Here is a 13,545-nt window from a genome sequence, read left to right as displayed (position 1 = left end):
GGCATGGTCTGCTGGGACTTGTGGTGCTGCAGGTGGAGAGGTCGTTTTTCAAGGAGTTCTAGTGAGGGGAGATTTATAGTGCACCAGACAGGACAGATCAAACTGCTGCTGGGAGTTATAGTTCACCAGACAGGACAGATCAAACTGCTGCTGGGAGTTATAGTTCACCAGACAGGACAGATCAAACTGCTGGGAGTTATAGTTCTCCAGACAGGACAAGTAATTCTCCAGGGACCAGGCAGTACAGACGATTCTGCTGAGACTTGTGGTGCTCCAGGACAGTGATCTCCAATCTGCATCTCTCCATCTGTTGGAAAACTACAACTCTTCATTCTGTGACTGCATTCGGATGATGGGAGTTGTAGTTGTGCACCAGCTGGAGGTCCCCAGATTAGGGGTCACTGCCCTAGAAGGTTGAGGACCCCTGGACAGAACTTGCAGGTACCAAGAAAAAGAAATCCCTCTGGGGGGAGTTATGGTGCCCCCAACACTGGTGACCCCTACAATGCCATCTGTGGTGCCCCCAACACTAATGACCCCTACAATGCCATCTGTGGTGCCCCCAACACTGGTGACCCCTACAATGCCATCTGTGGTGCCCACAACACTAATGACCCCTAAAATGCCATCTGTGGTGCCCCCGACACTAGTGACCCTTACAATGCCATCTGTGGTGCCCCCAACACTGGTGACCCCTACAATGCCACCTGTGGTGCCCCCAACACTGGTGACCCCTACAATGCCATCTGTGGTGCCCACAACACTAATGACCCCTACAATGCCATCTGTGGTGCCCCCAACACTAGTGACCCCTACAATGCCATCTGTGGTGCCCCCAACACTGGTGACCCCTACAATGCCATCTGTGGTGCCCCCAACACTAGTGACCCCTACAATGCCATCTGTGGTGCCCCCAACACTAGTGACCCCTACAATGCCATCTGCGGTGCCCACAACACTACTGACCCCTACAATGCCATCTGCGGTGCCCACAACTCTAGTGACCCCTACAATGCCATCTGTGGTGCCCACAACACTAGTGACCCCTACAATGCCATCTGTGGTGCCCACAACACTAGTGACCCCTACAATGCCATCTGTGGTGCCCCAACACTAATGACCCCTACAATGCCATCTGTGGTGCCCCCAACACTAGTGACCCCTACAATGCCATCTGTGGTGCCCCCAACACTAGTGACCCCTACAATGCCATCTGTGGTGCCCCTAACACTAGTGACCCCTACAATGCCATCTGTGGTGCCCCAACATTAATGACCCCTACAATGCCATCTGTGGTGCCCCCAACACTAGTGACCCCTGCAATGCAATCTGTGGTGCCCCCAACACTAGTGACCCCTACAATGCAATCTGTGGTGCCCCCAACACTAGTGACCCCTACAATGCCATCTGTGGTGCCCCCAACACTAGTGACCCCTGCAATGCAATCTGTGGTGCCCCCAACACTAGTGACCCCTACAATGCAATCTGTGGTGCCCCCAACACTAGTGACCCCTACAATGCCATCTGTGGTGCCCCCAACACTAGCGACCCCTACAATGCCATCTGTGGTGCCCCCAACACTAATGACCCCTACAATGCCATCTGTGGTGCCCCTAACACTAGTGACCCCTACAATGCCATCTGTGGTGCCACCAACACTGGTGACCCCTACAATGCCATCTGTGGTGCCCCCAACACTAATGACCCCTACAATGCAATCTGTGGTGCCCCCAACACTAGTGACCCCTACAATGCAATCTGTGGTGCCTCTAACACTAGTGACCCCTACAATGCCATCTGTGGTGCCCCCAACACTAGTGACCCCTACATTGCCATCTGTGGTGCCCCCAACACTAGTGACCCCTACAATGCCATCTGTGGTGCCCCCAACACTAGTGACCCCTACAATGCCATCTGTGGTGCCCCCAACACTAGTGACCCCTACAATGCCATCTGTGGTGCCCCCAACACTAGTGACCCCTACAATGCCATCTGTGGTGCCCACAACACTAATGACCCCTACAATGCCATCTGTGGTGCCCCTAACACTAGTGACCCCTACAATGCCATCTGTGGTGCCCCAAACACTAGTGACCCCTACAATGCCATCTGTGGTGCCCCCAACACTGGTGACCCCTACAATGCCATCTGTGGTGCCCCCAACACTAATGACCCCTACAATGCAATCTGTGGTGCCCCCAACACTAGTGACCCCTACAATGCAATCTGTGGTGCCCCTAACACTAGTGACCCCTACAATGCCATCTGTGGTGCCCCCAACACTAGTGACCCCTACATTGCCATCTGTGGTGCCCCCAACACTAATGACCCCTACAATGCCATCTGTGGTGCCCCCAACACTAGTGACCCCTACAATGCCATCTGTGGTGCCCCCAACACTAGTGACCCCTACAATGCCATCTGTGGTGCCCCCAACACTAGTGACCCCTACAATGCCATCTGTGGTGCCCACAACACTAATGACCCCTACAATGCCATCTGTGGTGCCCCTAACACTAGTGACCCCTACAATGCCATCTGTGGTGCCCCAAACACTAGTGACCCCTACAATGCCATCTGTGGTGCCCCCAACACTGGTGACCCCTACAATGCCATCTGTGGTGCCCACAACACTAGTGACCCCTACAATGCCATCTGTGGTGCCCCAAACACTAGTGACCCCTACAATGCCATCTGTGGTGCCCCAAACACTAGTGACCCCTACAATGCCATCTGCGGTGCCCACAACACTACTGACCCCTACAATGCCATCTGCGGTGGCCACAACACTAGTGACCCCTACAATGCCATCTGTGGTGCCACAACACTAGTGACCCCTACAATGCCATCTGTGGTGCCCACAACACTAGTGACCCCTACAATGCCATCTGTGGTGCCCCAACACTAATGACCCCTACAATGCCATCTGTGGTGCCCCCAACACTAGTGACCCCTACAATGCCATCTGTGGTGCCCCCAACACTAGTGACCCCTACAATGCCATCTGAGGTGCCCCTAACACTAGTGACCCCTACAATGCCATCTGTGGTGCCCCAACATTAATGACCCCTACAATGCCATCTGTGGTGCCCCCAACACTAGTGACCCCTACAATGCAATCTGTGGTGCCCCCAACACTAGTGACCCCTACAATGCAATCTGTGGTGCCCCCAACACTAGTGACCCCTACAATGCCATCTGTGGTGCCCCCAACACTAGTGACCCCTACAATGCAATCTGTGGTGCCCCCAACACTAGTGACCCCTACAATGCCATCTGTGGTGCCCCCAACACTAGCGACCCCTACAATGCCATCTGTGGTGCCCCCAACACTAATGACCCCTACAATGCCATCTGTGGTGCCCCTAACACTAGTGACCCCTACAATGCCATCTGTGGTGCCCTCAACACTGGTGACCCCTACAATGCAATCTGTGGTGCCCCCAACACTAGTGACCCCTACAATGCAATCTGTGGTGCCCCCAACACTAGTGACCCCTACAATGCCATCTGTGGTGCCCCCAACACTAGTGACCCCTACAATGCCATCTGTGGTGCCCCCAACACTAGTGACCCCTACAATGCCATCTGTGGTGCCCCCAACACTAGTGACCCCTACAATGCCATCTGTGGTGCCCACAACACTAATGACCCCTACAATGCCATCTGTGGTGCCCCTAACACTAGTGACCCCTACAATGCCATCTGTGGTGCCCCAAACACTAGTGACCCCTACAATGCCATCTGTGGTGCCCCCAACACTGGTGACCCCTACAATGCCATCTGTGGTGCCCCCAACACTAATGACCCCTACAATGCAATCTGTGGTGCCCCCAACACTAGTGACCCCTACAATGCAATCTGTGGTGCCCCTAACACTAGTGACCCCTACAATGCCATCTGTGGTGCCCCCAACACTAGTGACCCCTACATTGCCATCTGTGGTGCCCCCAACACTAGTGACCCCTACAATGCCATCTGTGGTGCCCCCAACACTAGTGACCCCTACAATGCCATCTGTGGTGCCCCCAACACTAGTGACCCCTACAATGCCATCTGTGGTGCCCCCAACACTAGTGACCCCTACAATGCCATCTGTGGTGCCCACAACACTAATGACCCCTACAATGCCATCTGTGGTGCCCCTAACACTAGTGACCCCTACAATGCCATCTGTGGTGCCCCAAACACTAGTGACCCCTACAATGCCATCTGTGGTGCCCCCAACACTGGTGACCCCTACAATGCCATCTGTGGTGCCCACAACACTAGTGACCCCTACAATGCCATCTGTGGTGCCCCTAACACTAGTGACCCCTACAATGCCATCTGTGGTGCCCCAACATTAATGACCCCTACAATGCCATCTGTGGTGCCCCCAACACTAGTGACCCCTACAATGCAATCTGTGGTGCCCCCAACACTAGTGACCCTTACAATGCCATCTGTGGTGCCCCCAACACTAGTGACCCCTACAATGCCATCTGTGGTGCCCCCAACACTAGTGACCCCTACAATGCCATCTGTGGTGCCCCCAACACTAATGACCCCTACAATGCCAACTGTGGTGCCCCTAAAACTAGTGACCCCTACAATGCCATCTGTGGTGCCCCCAACACTGGTGACCCCTACAATGCCATCTGTGGTGCCCCAACACTAGTGACCCCTACAATGCCATCTGTGGTGCCCCAACACTAATGACCCCCTACAATGCAATCTGTGGTGCCCCCAACACTAGTGACCCCTACAATGCAATCTGTGGTGCCCCTAACACTAGTGACCCCTACAATGCCATCTGTGGTGCCCCCAACACTAATGACCCCTACATTGCCATCTGTGGTGCCCCCAACACTAGTGACCCCTACAATGCCATCTGTGGTGCCCCCAACACTAGTGACCCCTACAATGCCATCTGTGGTGCCCCCAACACTAGTGACCCCTACAATGCCATCTGTGGTGCCCCCAACACTAGTGACCCCTACAATGCCATCTGTGGTGCCCACAACACTAATGACCCCTACAATGCCATCTGTGGTGCCCCCAACACTAGTGACCCCTACAATGCCATCTGTGGTGCCCCCAACACTAGTGACCCCTACAATGCCATCTGTGGTGCCCCCAACACTAGTGACCCCTACAATGCCATCTGTGGTGCCCCCAACACTAGTGACCTCTACAATGCCATCTGTGGTGCCCCCAACACTAATGACCCCTACAATGCCATCTGTGGTGCCCCTAACACTAGTGACCCCTACAATGCCATCTGTGGTGCCCCCAACACTGGTGACCCCTACAATGCCATCTGTGGTGCCCCAACACTAGTTACCCCTACAATGCCATCTGTGGTGCCCCCAACACTAATGACCCCTACAATGCAATCTGTGGTGCCCCCAACACTAGTGACCCCTACAATGCAATCTGTGGTGCCCCTAACACTAGTGACCCCTACAATGCCATCTGTGGTGCCCCCAACACTAGTGACCCCTACATTGCCATCTGTGGTGCCCCCAACACTAGTGACCCCTACAATGCCATCTGTGGTGCCCCCAACACTAGTGACCCCTACAATGCCATCTGTGGTGCCCCCAACACTAGTGACCCCTACAATGCCATCTGTGGTGCCCCCAACACTAGTGACCCCTACAATGCCATCTGTGGTGCCCACAACACTAATGACCCCTACAATGCAATCTGTGGTGCCCCAAACACTAGTGACCCCTACAATGCCATCTGTGGTGCCCCTAACACTAGTGACCCTTACAATGCCATCTGTGGTGCCCACAACACTAATGACCCCTACAATGCCATCTGTGGTGCCCCCAACACTAGTGACCCCTACAATGCCATCTGTGGTGCCCCCAACACTAGTGACCCCTACAATGCCATCTGTGGTGCCCCCAACACTAGTGACCCCTACAATGCAATCTGTGGTGCCCCAACACTAGTGACCCCTACAATGCCATCTGTGGTGCCCCCAACACTAGTGACCCCTACAATGCAATCTGTGGTGCCCCCAACACTACTGACCCCTACAATGCCATCTGTGGTGCCCCCAACACTAATGACCCCTACAATGCAATCTGTGGTGCCCACAACACTGGTGACCCCTACAATGCAATCTGTGGTGCCCACAACACTGGTGACCCCTACAATGCCATCTGTGGTGCCCCCAACACTAGTGACCCCTACAATGCCATCTGTGGTGCCCCAACACTAGTGACCCCTACAATGCCATCTGTGGTGCCCCCAACACTAATGACCCCTACAATGCCATCTGTGGTGCCCCCAACACTGGTGACCCCTACAATGCCATCTGTGGTGCCCCCAACACTAGTGACCCTTACAATGCCATCTGTGGTGCCCACAACACTACTGACCCCTACAATGCCATCTGTGGTGCCCCCAACACTAATGACCCCTACAATGCCATCTGTGGTGCCCCCAACACTAGTGACCCCTACAATGCCATCTGTGGTGCCCCCAACACTGGTGACCCCTACAATGCCATCTGTGGTGCCCCCAACACTAATGACCCCTACAATGCAATCTGTGGTGCCCACAACACTGGTGGCCCCTACAATGCCATCTGTGGTGCCCACAACACTGGTGACCCCTACAATGCCATCTGTGGTGCCCCTAACACTAGTGACCCCTACAATGCCATCTGTGGTGCCCCCAACACTAGTGACCCCTACAATGCCATCTGCGGTGCCCACAACACTAGTGACCCCTACAATGCCATCTGTGGTGCCCCCAACACTGGTGACCCCTACAATGCCATCTGTGGTGCCCGGGTGGGAGCTGTAACTTATAACAGCCGTGTCCTGTGATCCAAGAAGAAGAGCTTGCACTGCTGGGACTTGTGGTGCCCTAATATAATAGTGCATGTCCGCAGATGGATGTAAAAGGCTGGAGGGGTCATCCTGCCCGGGGGCAAAGAGACAGATCAGGAGCTAAAATATCGGAAAGGGGCAAATACTGAGGAGCCCCTGGGGCAGAAAGGGCAACAAGCTGAAATATGAGGAAAAGGATTGAGATGAAAAGACTGGTGGGGAAAAGTCTATGGGGGAGATTTATCAAAACCTGTGCAAAGGAAAAGTTGCTGAGTTGCCCATAGCAACCAATCAGATCACTGCTTTCATTTTGCAGAGGCTTTGTTGAAAATGAAAGTAGCGAGCTGATTGGTTGCTATGGGCAACTGGGAAACTTTCCCTCTGGACAGGTTTTGATAAATCTCCCCCTATCTATCTATCTATCTATCTATCTATCTCATATCTATCTCTATCTATCTATCTCATATCTATATATCCATCTATCTATCTATCTATCTATCTCATATCTATCTATCTATCTATCTATCTCATATCTATCTATCTCATATCTATCTCTATCTATCTATCTCATATCTATATATCCATCTATCTATCTATCTATCTATCTATCTCATATCTATCTATCTATCTCATATCTATCTATCTATCTCATATCTATCTATCTATCTATCTATCTCATATCTATCTATCTATCTCATATCTATCTCATATCTATCTATCTATCTATCTATCTCATATCTATCTATCTATCTATCTCTATCTATCTATCTATCTATCTTCTATCTATCTATCTATCTATCTATCTATCTATCTCATATCTATCTATCCATCTATCTATCTATCTATCTCATATCTATCTATCTGAAAATATAATAGATAAAACTGAAAAAGGCGGCGCTCGAATCCCAAAAGCAATTGGAAGTAGAAGAGGTTTGTACTCACCCGGTGTATGTGGGAGGTCACAAGGCAGTGATCCCCCACTAACACCTAGAGTCCTCTTGTCACTTATACACTGAAACGATCTCCGTCATATAGACATCCCTTAGGGAGGGCGCAGGGTGAGCCGGAATCACAGTACCGTGGTCCGTGTATAAGAAAAAAACAAATAGAAAAACCAGCGTTCGGAGACAGTTCAAAACATGATATCAGTCAAACCATAATTTAGTAGATTATCACTGAGATGAACTTACTTCACTAGGGGAGATGTGTAGGTATGGTTACCCTTCACATCATCCCCTTCCAGGAGAGTATAACAAAAAGGCCAGGAAGCCCATGAATAAGTAGGATAGGATTTATTGCGACGCGTTTCGGAGGGCTTACAGGATCGGCTTACAGGATCGCCTCCTGTAAACCCTCCAGGCGATCCTGTAAGCCGATCCTGTAAGCCCTCCGAAACGCGTCGCAATAAATCCTATCCTACTTATTCATGGGCTTCCTGGCCTTTTTGTTATACTCTCCTGGAAGGGGATGATGTGAAGGGTAACCATACCTACACATCTCCCCTAGTGAAGTAAGTTCATCTCAGTGATAATCTACTAAATTATGGTTTGACTGATATCATGTTTTGAACTGTCTCCGAACGCTGGTTTTTCTATTTGTTTTTTTTTTTTAATATCTATCTATCTATCTCATATCTATCTCATATCTATCTATCTATCTATCTCATATCTATCTATCTATCTATCTATCTCATATCTATCTATCTCATATCTATCTCATATCTATCTATCTATCTCATATCTATCTATCTATCTGTATCATATCTATCTATCTCATATCTATCTATCTCATATCTATCTATCTATCTATCTATCTATCTCATATCTATCTATCTATCTATCTCATATCTATCTATCTATCTCATATCTATCTATCTCATATCTATCTATCTATCTGTATCATATCTATCTATCTCATATCTATCTATCTATCTCATATCTATCTATCTATCTATCTATCTATCTCATATCTATCTCATATCTATCTATCTCATATCTATCTATCTATCTCATATCTATCTATCTCATATCTATCTATCTATCTGTATCATATCTATCTATCTATCTCATATCTATCTATCTCATATCTATCTATCTATCTATCTATCTATCTGTATCATATCTATCTATCTATCTCATATCTATCTCATATCTATCTATCTATCTATCTATCTATCTATCTATCTATCTTCTATCTATCTATCTATCTATCTATCTATCTAGACAAAAAAGACCCAATGAGGCCACCTTATCGCGGTGGGACGGTCCAAGCTATTTGACCGCCGGCGGCGACAAATTTGCGAGTTAAGTGCCTCACTATTTCATAGTTTCACATTTGCATCTATTACACCATAGCTGTATAGTCTCCATGTTTTATCTGCATATTCATGTTTCACCTATATCCTTGTGCTGGCAGTGTGCTGCTGCATTCTTCTGTTGCTGTATATTTATCCATCTATCTATCTCATATCTATCTCATATCTATCTATCTCATATCTATCTATCTCATATCTATCTATCTATCTATCTATCTCATATCTATCTATCTCATATCTATCTCATATATATCTATCTATCTATCTCATATCTATCTATCTATCTATATCATATCTATCTAATATCTATCTATCTATCTATCTATCTATCTATCTATCTATATCCTATCATATCTATCTATCTATCTATCTATCATCTATCTATCTCCTATCTATCTATCTATCTATCTATCTATCTATCTATCCCATATCTATCTGTCTATCTGTCTATCTATCTATCTATCTATCTATCTCATATCTATCTATCTACAAAATCCAGAAGAACAGTGCGTCAGGTATAGAATCTCTAGTCAGGACCAATAAGTAGAAAAGGACACGATTTCCAGGAGATATTATTCCATCACAGCTGTATCCTTTGGCTGTCTGGGCATGCTGGGAGTTGTAGTTTTACAAGGAGGTACACTGGCTGGGAAACACTGGTTTACTATACATGTGATGGGGGAGATTTATCAAACCTTGTGCAGAGAGCAGTCGCCCATAGCAACCAATCAGATTCCTGCATTTTTAAAAATAAAAAAGTGAAAGCAGGAATCTGATTGGTTGCCGTGGGCGACTGCTCTCTGCACAAGATTTGATGAATCCCTCATAGTTTACAGTCCTGTAGTTTTCTTTAGTCTCCATCTTCAGGATCCACAATACCTTCTCAAGTCTATATATACTGGGATGTCCGGGGCATTGTGCCCACAGGGGATAAAGGGGCACGTATATGGGGGAGACGGGCATCTGCAGAATGTCACTAAACCCGTGTGGAGGATGAGGGCTTCAGTTGCCCATAGCAACCAATAAGATTGCTCCTTTTATTTTCAGAGGCCTTTTTAAAAATGAAGGTAGTAATCTGATTGGTTGCTATGGGCAACTCAGGAACTTCTCCTCTGCGCAGGTTTCCATCTCTCTCCCTCTGTGATGTATTTATTTTTCCTCTTTTCTATTCCAATGGAAATCTATGGGAGGAAAAACGCCAAGATTTAGGCACAGTCCATGGGTCTGGGCTCTGTATAGAGTATATACCGCAGACTATAGGGGACATATACCAGCAGTGCACAGTCTATGGGGCCGGGCTCTGTATAGAGTATATACAGCAGACTATAGGGGACATATACCAGCAGTGCACAGTCTATGGGGCCGGGCTCTGTATAGAGTATATACCGCAGACTATAGGGGACATATACCAGCAGTGCACAGTCTATGGGGCCGGGCTCTGTATAGAGTATATACCGCAGACTATAGGGGACATATACCAGCAGTGCACAGTCTATGGGGCCGGGCTCTGTATAGAGTATATACCGCAGACTATAGGGGACATATACCAGCAGTGCACAGTCCATGGGTCCGGGCTCTGTATAGAGTATATACTGTAGACTATAGGGGACATATACCAGCAGTGCACAGTCTATGGGGCCGGGCTCTGTATAGAGTATATACAGCAGACTATAGGGGACATATACCAGCAGTGTACAGTCTATGGGGCCGGGCTCTGTATAGAGTATATACAGCAGACTATAGGGGACATATACCAGCAGTGCACAGTATATAGGGCCGGGCTCTGTATAGAGTATATACCGCAGACTATAGGGGACATATACCAGCAGTGCACAGTCCATGGGTCCGGGCTCTGTATAGAGTATATACAGCAGACTATAGCGGACATATACCAGCAGTGCACAGTCTATGGGGCCGGGCTCTGTATAGAGTATATACCGCAGACTATAGGGGACATATACCAGCAGTGCACAGTCTATGGGGCCGGGCTCTGTATAGAGTATATACCGCAGACTATAGGGGACATATACCAGCAGTGCACAGTCCATGGGGCCGGGCTCTGTATAGAGTATATACAGCAGACTATAGGGGACATATACCAGCAGTGCACAGTCTATGGGGCCGGGCTCTGTATAGAGTATATACCGCAGACTATAGGGGACATATACCAGCAGTGTACAGTCTATGGGGCCGGGCTCTGTATAGAGTATATACCGCAGACTATAGGGGACATATACCAGCAGTGCACAGTCTATGGGGCCGGGCTCTGTATAGAGTATATACAGCAGACTATAGGGGACATATACCAGCAGTGCACAGTCTATGGGGCCGGGCTCTGTATAGAGTATATACCGCAGACTATAGGGGACATATACCAGCAGTGCACAGTCCATGGGTCCGGGCTCTGTATAGAGTATATACCGCAGACTATAGGGGACATATACCAGCAGTGCACAGTCTATGGGGCCGGGCTCTGTATAGAGTATATACCGCAGACTATAGGGGATATATACCAGCAGTGCACAGTCTATGGGGCCGGGCTCTGTATAGAGTATATACAGCAGACTATAGGGGACATATACCAGCAGTGTACAGTCTATGGGGCCGGGCTCTGTATAGAGTATATACCGCAGACTATAGGGGACATATACCAGCAGTGTACAGTCTATGGGGCCGGGCTCTGTATAGAGTATATACTGCAGACTATAGGGGACATATACCAGCAGTGCACAGTATATAGGGCTGGGCTCTGTATAGAGTATATACAGCAGACTATAGGAGACATATACCAGCAGTGCACAGTCTATGGGTCCGGGCTCTGTATAGAGTATATACCGCAGACTATAGGGGATATATACCAGCAGTGCACAGTCCATGGGTCCGGGCTCTGTATAGAGTATATACCGCAGACTATAGGGGACATATACCAGCAGTGCACAGTCTATGGGGCCGGGCTCTGTATAGAGTATATACAGCAGACTATAGGGGACATATACCAGCAGTGCACAGTCCATGGGTCCGGGCTCTGTATAGAGTATATACTGCAGACTATAGCGAACATATACCAGCAGTGCACAGTCTGTGGGTCTGGGCTCTGTATAGAGTATATACCGCAGACTATAGGGGATATATACCAGCAGTGCACAGTCTATGGGGCCGGGCTCTGTATAGAGTATATACAGCAGACTATAGGGGACATATACCAGCAGTGCACAGTCTATGGGGCCGGGCTCTGTATAGAGTATATACCGCAGACTATAGGGGACATATACCAGCAGTGCACAGTCCATGGGTCCGGGCTCTGTATAGAGTATATACCGCAGACTATAGGGGACATATACCAGCAGTGTACAGTCTATGGGTCCGGGCTCTGTATAGAGTATATACAGCAGACTATAGGGGACATATACCAGCAGTGCACAGTATATAGGGCTGGGCTCTGTATAGAGTATATACAGCAGACTATAGGGGACATATACCAGCAGTGCACAGTCTATGGGGCCGGGCTCTGTATAGAGTATATACTGCAGACTATAGGGGACATATACCAGCAGTGTACAGTCTATGGGTCTGGGCTCTGTATAGAGTATATACAGCAGACTATAGGGGACATATTCCAGCAGTGCACAGTCTATGGGGCCGGGCTCTGTATAGAGTATATACAGCAGACTATAGCGGACATATTCCAGCAGTGTACAGTCTATGGGTCCGGGCTCTGTATAGAGTATATACAGCAGACTATAGGGGACATATACCAGCAGTGTACAGTCTATGGGGCCGGGCTCTGTATAGAGTATATACAGCAGACTATAGGGGACATATACCAGCAGTGCACAGTCTATGGGGCCGGGCTCTGTATAGAGTATATACAGCAGACTATAGGGGACATATACCAGCAGTGCACAGTATATAGGGCTGGGCTCTGTATAGAGTATATACAGCAGACTATAGGAGACATATACCAGCAGTGCACAGTCTATGGGTCCAGGCTCTGTATAGAGTATATACTGCAGACTATAGCGGACATATACCAGCAGTGCACAGTCTATGGGTCCGGGCTCTGTATAGAGTATATACAGCAGACTATAGCGGACATATACCAGCAGTGCACAGTCTGTGGGGCCGGGCTCTGTATAGAGTATATACCGCAGACTATAGGGGACATATACCAGCAGTGCACAGTCTATGGGTCCGGGCTCTGTATAGAGTATATACTGCAGACTATAGGGGACATATACCAGCAGTGCACAGTCTATAGGGCCGGGCTCTGTATAGAGTATATACCGCAGACTATAGGGGACATATACCAGCAGTGTACAGTCTATGGGGCCGGGCTCTGTATAGAGTATATACCGCAGACTATAGGGGACATATACCAGCAGTGCACAGTCTATGGGG

General features: G+C 48.7%; 1 protein-coding gene across 3 annotated transcripts in view; it reads left to right on the top strand.

Moving 5' to 3' along the window:
• Positions 1-422: 422 nt before the first annotated feature.
• Positions 423-13,545, top strand: part of LOC130312782 (transcription factor HES-3-like) — a 56,852-nt gene continuing 43,729 nt past the window's right edge. Inside the window, exon 1 of one of the 3 annotated variants that reach the window (XM_056552597.1) lies at positions 423-441. The gene's annotated coding sequence lies outside the window, so the exon portion shown is untranslated. Of the gene's footprint in view, positions 442-7,180; positions 7,223-9,681; positions 9,785-13,545 lie in introns of those variants that run through there. The other 2 variants (XM_056552596.1, XM_056552595.1) reach the window with 2 other exon arrangements.

Source organism: Hyla sarda, unplaced genomic scaffold, assembly GCF_029499605.1.
Source record: "Hyla sarda isolate aHylSar1 unplaced genomic scaffold, aHylSar1.hap1 scaffold_1729, whole genome shotgun sequence".
Classification (NCBI taxonomy): Eukaryota; Metazoa; Chordata; class Amphibia; order Anura; family Hylidae; genus Hyla; species Hyla sarda.
Note: the sequence above shows the minus strand (reverse complement) of the source record. Positions and strands in the feature narration are given on the sequence as shown.